The following is a 6,991-nucleotide window of genomic DNA, read 5'->3' as shown; positions in this document are numbered from 1 at the left end:
TTTCTGGGTCAAGGTTTGGCTTTTTCAAGAGAGGCTTTATTACTGCCACTTTTAGTGAGTTTGGTACACATCCAGTGGATAGGGAGCCATTTATTATGTTCAAAATAGAAGGACCAACCACAGGAAGTAGCTCTTTCAATAGTTTAGTTGGAATAGGGTCCAGTATGCAGCTTGAAGGTTTAGAGGCCATGACTATTTTCATGAATGTGTCAAGAGATACAGGATTAAAAAACTTGAGTGTCTCCATTGATCCTAGGTCCTGGCAGTTTTGTGCAGACTCAGGACAGCTGAGCTTTGGAGAAATATGCAGATTCAGATTCAGTCCGTAATTTGCTTTCTAATGATCATGATCTTTTGGTCGAAGAAGTTCATGAATTCATCACTGCTGAAGTGAAAGGCATCCTCTCTTGGGGAATGCTGCTTTTTAGTTAGCTTTGCGACAGTATCAAATAGAAATGTTGGATTGTTCTTATTCTCCTCAATTAGGTTGGCAAAATAGGATGATCGAGCAGCAGTGAGGGCTCTTCGATATTGCTCTGTACTTCCTTTCCAAGCTAGTAGGAAGACTTGCAGTTTGGTGGAGCACCATTTCCGTTCCAATTTTCTGGAGGCTTGCTTCAGGGCTCGGGTATTTTCTGTATACCAGGGAGCTAGTTTCTTGTGACAAATGTTTTTTTGTTTTTAGGGGTGCGACTGCATCTAGGGTATTACGCAAGGTTACATTTAGATCCTCAGTTAGGTCGTTAACTGATTTTTGTACTCTGACGTCCTTGAGTAGGTGGAGGGAGTCTGGAAGGGCCTCTAGGAATCTTTGGGTTGTCCGAGAATTTATAGCACAGCTTTTGATAGTCCTTGGTTGGGCTCTGAGCAGATTATTTGTTGCGATCGCAAACGTAATAAGATGGTGGTCCGATAGTCCAGGGTTATGAGGAAAAACATAAAGATCCACAATGTTTATTCCACGGGACAAAACTAGATCTAGGGTATGACTGTGGCAATGAGTAGGTCCGGAGACATGTTGGACAAAACCCACTGAGTCGATGATGGCTCCGAAAGCCTTTTGGAGTGGGACTGTGGACTTTTCCATGTGAATATTAAAGTCACCAAAAATTTGAAAATTATCTGCCATGACTACAAGGTCCGATAGGAATTCAGGGAACTCAGTGAGGAACTCTGTATACGGCCCAGGAGGCCTGTTAACAGTAGCTATAAAAAGTGATTGAGTAGGCTGCATAGATTTCATGACTAGAATCTCAAAAGACGAAAAACGCAGTCATTTTTGGGGGGGTAAATTGACATTTGCTGTCGTAAATGTTAGCAACACCTCCGCCTTTGCGGGATGCGCGGGGGATATGGTCCCTAGTGTAACCAGGAGGAGAGGCCTCATTTAACATAGTAAATTCATCAGGCTTAAATCACATCCAGATTATGATCAGTGATTAGTTCATTGACCATAACTGCCTTGGAAGTGAGGGATCTAACATTAAGTAGCCCTATTTTGAGATGTGAGATATCACAATCTCTTTCAATAATGACAGAAATGGAGGAGGTCTTTATTCCAGTGAGATTACTAAGGCAAACACAGCCATGTTTAGTTTTGCTCAACCTAGATCGAGGCACAGACACAGTCTCAATGGGGATAGCTGAGCTGACTACACTGACTGTACTAGTGGCAGACTCCACTAAGCTGGCAGGCTGGCTAAAAGCCTGCTGCCTGGCCTGCACACTATCTCATGTGCAGCATGCCACTTGAGCGGGTCAAGGCTTTGAGTCAGGCAATCTGGCTCTATTAAGACTCTGACTCACAGAATGTCACCTAATGAGAGTGAATCAATGGCACTGTACTGGTGCTGTCAATACATTTCCTGGGCTTGTTGACTCACTGTAGACCTATATTACCAAGAGTAATCAGAGCAGGAAGTCTAATGTCCATTGCTCGTGATTTTTGGCCCAAGCAAATCCCTTCTTCTTATTGGTGTCCTTTAGTAGTGGTTTCTTAGCAGCAATTCGACCATGAAGGCCTGATTCACACAGTCTCCTCTGAACAGTTTATGTTGAGATGTGTCTGTTACTTGAACTCTGTGAAACATTTATTTGGGCTGCAATTTCTGAGGCTGGTAACTCTAATGAACTTATCCTCTGCAGCAGAGGTAACTCTGGGTCTTCCATTCCTGTGGCAGTCCTCATGAGAGCCAGTTTCATCATAGCGCTGGATGTTTTTTGCGACTGCACTTGAAAAAACGTTCAAAGTTCTTGACATTTTCCGTATTGACTGACCTTCATGTCTTAAAGTAATGATAGACTGTCGTTTCTCTTTGCTTATTTGAGCTGTTCTTGCCATAATATAGACTTGGTCTTTTACCAAATAGGGCTATCTTCTGTATACCCCCCCTACCTTGTCAACACAACTGATTGGCACAAACACATTAAGAAGGAAAGAAATTCCACAAATTAAGTTTTAAGAAGGCACACATCTTAATTGAAATGCATTCCAGGTGACTACCTCATAAAGCTGGTTGAGAGAATGCCAAGAGTGTGCAAAAGCTGTCATCAAGGCAAAGGGTGGCTATATGAAGAATCTCAAATATAACATATATTTTGATTTGTTTAACACTTTTTTGGTTACTACATGATTCCATATGTGTTATTTCATAGTGTTGATGTCTTCACTAATATTCTACAATGTAGAAAATAGTAAAAATAAAGAAAACCCCTTGAATGAGTAGGTGTTTTAAAACTTTTGACTGGTAGTGTACATCCCTTCCCTTACATTAAAGGATGAATGACACTCAGGTAGACAGATACATGTGCCTGCGTGGAACACACACACACACAGTATGGGGTCTTTCGGTGACCGTGTGACACATTAAGGTGAACTTCCTGTTTTCAGAATAAGACACTTGTGTGCATGGACAGCTATTGCATAATCACACAGACCACATAAACATGGGGATAACGTGTTTTGAAATGACTAAACACCAGCAAATCAGCTCCAAGTGATACAAATTTAGGAAATCTGTTCCAAAGTATACAGTTGAAGTCGGAAGTTTACATAAACCTTAGCCAAATGCATTTAAACTCAGTTTTTCACAATTCCTGACATTTAATCCTAGTAAAAAATCCCTGTCTTAGGTCAGTTAGGATCACCACTTTATTTTAAGAATGTGAAATGTCAGCATAATAGTAGAGATAATTATTTATTTAAGCTTTTATTTATTTCATCACATTCCCAGTGGGTCAGAAGTTTACATACACTCAATTAGTATTTGGTAGCATTGCCTTTAAATTGTTTAACTTGGGTCAAACGTTTTGGGTAGCCTTCCACAAGCTTCCCACAATACGTTTGGTGAATTTTGGCCCATTCCTTCTGACAGAGCTGGAGTAACTGAGTCATGTTTGTAGGCCTCCTTGCTCGCACACACTTTTTCAGTTCTGCCCACAACATTTCTATAGGATTGAGGTCAGGGCTTTGTAAACCATTTTGCCACAACTTTGGAAGTATGCTTGTGGTCATTGTCCATTAGGAAGACCCATTTGCGACCAAGCTTTAACTTCCTGACTGATGTCTTGAGATGTTGCTTCAATATATCCACATAATTTTCCTTCCTCATGATGCCATCTATTTTGTGAAGTGCACCAGTCCCTCCTGCAGCAAAGCACCCCCACAGCATGATGCTGCCACCCCCGTGCTTCACGGTTGGGATGGTGTTCTTCGGCTTGCAAGCATCCCCCTTTTTCCTCCAAACATAACGATGGTCATTATGGCCAAACAGTTCTATTTTTGTTTCTTCAGACCAGAGGACATTTCTCCAAAAGGTACGATCTTTGTCCCCATGTGCAGTTGCAAACTGTAGTCTGGCTTTAATATGGCGGTTTTGGAGCAGTGGCTTCTTCCTTGCTGAGCGGCCTTTCAGGTTATGTCGATATAGGACTCGTTTTACTGTGGATATAGCCCTTTTGTACCTGTTTCCTCCAGCATCTTCACAAGGTCCTTTGCTGTTGTTCTGGGATTTATATGCACTTTTCGCACCAAAGTATGCTCATCTCTAGGAGACAGAACGCGTCTCCTTCCTGAGCGGTATGATGGCTGCGTAGTCCCATGGTTTTTATACTTGCGTACTATTGTTTGTACAGATGAACGCGGTACCTTCAGGTGTTTGGAAGTCTTGGCTGATTTCCCCATGATGTCAAGCAAAGAGGCACTGAGTTTGAAGGTAGGCCTTGAAATACATCCACAGGTACACCTCCAATTGACTCAAATGATGTCAATTAGCCTATCAGAAGCTTCTAAAGCCATGACATCATTTTCTGGAATTTTCCAAGCTGTTTAAAGGCACAGTCAACTTAGTGTATGTAAACTTCTGACCCACTGGAATTGTGATACAGTGAATTATAAGTGAAATAATCTGTCTGTAAACAATTGTTGGAACATTTACGTGTTATGCACAAAGTAGATGTCCTAACCGACTTGCCAAAACTATAGTTTGTTAACAAGAAATGTGTGGAGTGGTTGAAAAATGAGTTTTAATGACTCAAACCTAAGTGTATGTAAACTTCCGACTTCAACTGTATGTGATCATATACAAATGTAAGCAAGGTTTTAAATTATGTTTTAGTCAAATATATCTGTTTGGGCTTCTTGCGGTCAATTTGTAGTCTACAAATTATTTGTATATTTGTTCCGGCCCCCTGACCATCCGCTCAAGAGAAAAATTGTCCCGCGACTGCATCTAGTTGATGATCCCAGGTGTAGGGGACAATTTGGGATTTGCCTAAAGATATCATTTCATTTAGATTTTAGTCATTTAGCAGACACTCTTATCCAGAGCAACTTACAGGAGCAATTAGGGTTAATTGCCTTGCTCAAGGGCACATTGACAGATTTTTCACCTAGTCAGCTCGGGGATTAGAACCAGCAACCTTTCAGTTACTGGCACAACACTCTTAACCACTAAACTACCTGCCGCTTAGTGGTTCAGAGGATAAATAAAAAAGAGGGGGCCATTAACAGGGAACGATGGCAACATGACAGTCCTTAAATGGAGGATATAGTGGACTGGTTGATTCAGAGTTGATGAAGGAAGTGTAGTGAAAATAAACAGGGTTGTTTACAACTCTTTTGTCCCTAAACAATGAGAGGTTTCAGACAGTACAGGAGAGGCCCAACCTCTGTAGGGACAAACCTAATGGGAATTCCCATAGTCCTGGTCGAGAAACCTCTCCATTCTGTAGTCATAGGTGAAAGTAGATAGTGGAGTCAGCAAGCCCAGGAAATATACTGACAGCACCAGTACAGTGCCATTGATTCACTCTCATTGGGTGACATTGTGTGAGTCAGAGTCTTAATAGAGCGAGATTGCCTGATGATGATATACAAAGTCTTTATCCCTTACAAAGACTGCAATCTCAGCCTCCATTACGAGAGACGAGGCATACATTTTTATGTCAATGGCTCTAATAGGTGGGTAGAGACAGGAAGAACAGGAGTGGAGAAACAGAGAGAAACAGAGAGATGGGGGAGAGAGAGCACAGACATTATTTCATGGTGCCATAACTGCAATTACCACACTTGAGTCGAAGTTGCACATTTACTTGGTTAAACAGAGAAGTACACTAGTTACACAAAAGTATGTGGACACCCCTTCAAATTAGTGGATTTGTCTATTTCAGCCACATCCCGTTGCTGACAGTTGTATGAAATCGAGCACACAGCCATGCAATCTCCATAGACAAACATTGGCAGTAGAATGGCCTTGCTGAAAAGCTCAGTGACTTTCAACGTGGCACTGTCATAGGATGCCACCTCAGTTCGTAAAATTTCTGCCCTGCTAGAGCTGCCACGGTCAACTGTAAGTTCTGTTATTGTGAAGTGAAAACGTCTAGGCGCAAACAACGGCTCAGCCATCTGGCAATCCTACGGACTAATCTGGGTTTGGCGGATGCCAGGAGAACGCTACCTGCCCCAATGCATAGTCCCAACTGTAAGGTTTGGTGGAGGAGGAATAATGGTCTGGGGCTGTTTTTCATGGTTCGGGCTAGGGAAATCTTAACACTACAGCATACAATGACATTCTAGACGATTCTGTTTGGGGAAGGCCCTTTCCTGTTTCAGCATGACAATGCCCCTGTGCACAAATCAAGGTCCATACAGAAATGGCTTGTCGAGATTGATGTGGAAGAACTTGACTGGCCTGCACTGAGCCCTGACCTCAACCCCATCGAACACCTTTGGGATGAATAGGAATACCAACTGTGAGCCAGGCTTAATCGCCCAACATCAGTGCCCGACCTCACTAATGCTCTTATGGCTGAATGGAAGCAAGTCCCCGCAGCAATGTTCCAACATCTAGTGGAAAGCATTCCTAGAAGAGTGGAGGCTGTTATAGCAGCAAAGGGGGGACCAACTCCATATTAAGACCCATGATTTTGGAATGAGATGTTCGACGAGGAGGTGTCCACATACTTTTGGTCATGTAGTGTACTGTTTCTTACCATATACAGTAGAACACTGGAATGGTCCATTACTCCATTTGCATAGGAGAAGGTGGGAGTAAGTCTTTCGCTTTTGTTATATGTATCATGACCCTGATCTCCCTTCCGTCACTTAGCCTTCTCCACATAATGTGAAACTCAAGACAAACCAACTTGACTAAGGTGGGGTGGGGGATCTAAACAGTGCATTAACCAATAAGCTAATGTTCTAGTAGTGAAAGTGTTTACAAAGAACATCCAATTTGGAACTTAACTTAATAGAATTCACAGATGTTTTTCACAATAGACCTTGGGCATGAGTAGACCATAGAGGCTAAGAAAAAGGTACCTTGTTCAATGTATAATTCCATTTTACATTTACATTTTAGTCATTTAGCAGACGCTCTTATCCAGAGCTACTTACAGTTAGTGAATGCATACATTTTTCATACTGGCCCCCCGTGGGAATCAAACCCACAACCCTGGCGTTGCAAACGCCATGCTCTACCAACTGAGCTAC

The sequence above is a fragment of the Coregonus clupeaformis genome, unplaced genomic scaffold (genome assembly GCF_020615455.1).
Source record: "Coregonus clupeaformis isolate EN_2021a unplaced genomic scaffold, ASM2061545v1 scaf0023, whole genome shotgun sequence".
In the NCBI taxonomy this organism is placed as follows: Eukaryota; Metazoa; Chordata; class Actinopteri; order Salmoniformes; family Salmonidae; genus Coregonus; species Coregonus clupeaformis.
The sequence above is the reverse complement of the archived record's forward strand: the minus strand, read 5'-3'. Positions refer to the sequence as shown.